The sequence below is a fragment of the Octopus bimaculoides genome, chromosome 6 (assembly GCF_001194135.2).
Source record: "Octopus bimaculoides isolate UCB-OBI-ISO-001 chromosome 6, ASM119413v2, whole genome shotgun sequence".
Lineage (NCBI taxonomy): Eukaryota > Metazoa > Mollusca > Cephalopoda > Octopoda > Octopodidae > Octopus > Octopus bimaculoides.
This window is the reverse complement of record NC_068986.1, coordinates 85,558,899-85,560,084: the sequence shown is the minus strand read 5'-3', so window position 1 is coordinate 85,560,084 and position 1,186 is coordinate 85,558,899.

Here is a 1,186-nt window from a genome sequence, read left to right as displayed (position 1 = left end):
AGTCGACCTCGGCATACTTAGAACTCAGGACGCAAAAGACAGATGAAATGCCGATAAACAGTTTGTACGGCGTGCTAGTGATTCTATTAGATCACTTCTTTTGCAAAAGAGTATTGTTTGTGCTATAGGCATACGACTTGAATTTCATAAAATAAATGATAAACTTAACAAAAATGCATGTGAAGCCGATATTTTATTATGACCAAGGCTGTTTTTTCTAAAACTAAACTCTAGAAAAAAAAACATGTACAAAAGAACCAACAAACTGCACTATATGGTGTGACTATATTCTTTGACAGCGTGACTACAAACTATATTTTTGTGAAAGACTAATGTCATGCAGTTACTGTGACTGCAAAACACTCGTATTATATGCATTCCGCAGAATTATTAGATCATCAATAAATAGCTTTGGATTTACGTTCTACTGTCGACAGCATTCAACTGTCATTCTTTGAGACAAACGATAAACATGATGTTGCCAGCTTGTTGGAGACAGAATGATTCCACATGTTCTTGGCATTCACACTTATTATTCAGTAAAATAAGCATATTTAACAGTTCCTGAATGTTTTTCAATGGAATCATTTTAAGTTTAAAGATTTGGTGAAACAAAATTCATTGATTCAGAGCAAAACCTTTAGGTTATCATATCCACTGCATTATTAGAAGATGGATTTATGAATTGTTTTAGTGAGTTGGGCTTTGCATGATGTTTACCTACATACGCAAAGTACATGAGAGGCTCTATGAGAGGAAAATAATTGAAAATATTATTCATTCCTTCAGGCTTTGCTTATAATCATTCAAATCCCAAATAGTAAATTCGATTGACCAAATATACAGACCGAATCTGTATGCGTGCAATATGTATCACACACACACACACACACACACACACACGCACACGCACACGCACACACACATACACACGTGTATACAAATACATATATACTATACGTAGCTGGACGAAACTTCGAGGTCACTGTCAACAGCATACTTGTACAATAATGAAAATGGTGTACTCTACAAAAGTATAGAATAAACCCATCAGATTAATATAAAATTATTTTTATAAATGAACATAAAAACAAAGATTAATATATGTATATATATGTGTGTGCGTGTGTGTGTGTGTGTGTGTGTGTAACTCTTTGTCTCACTCTTTCTCTTTCACTTTCTCTCT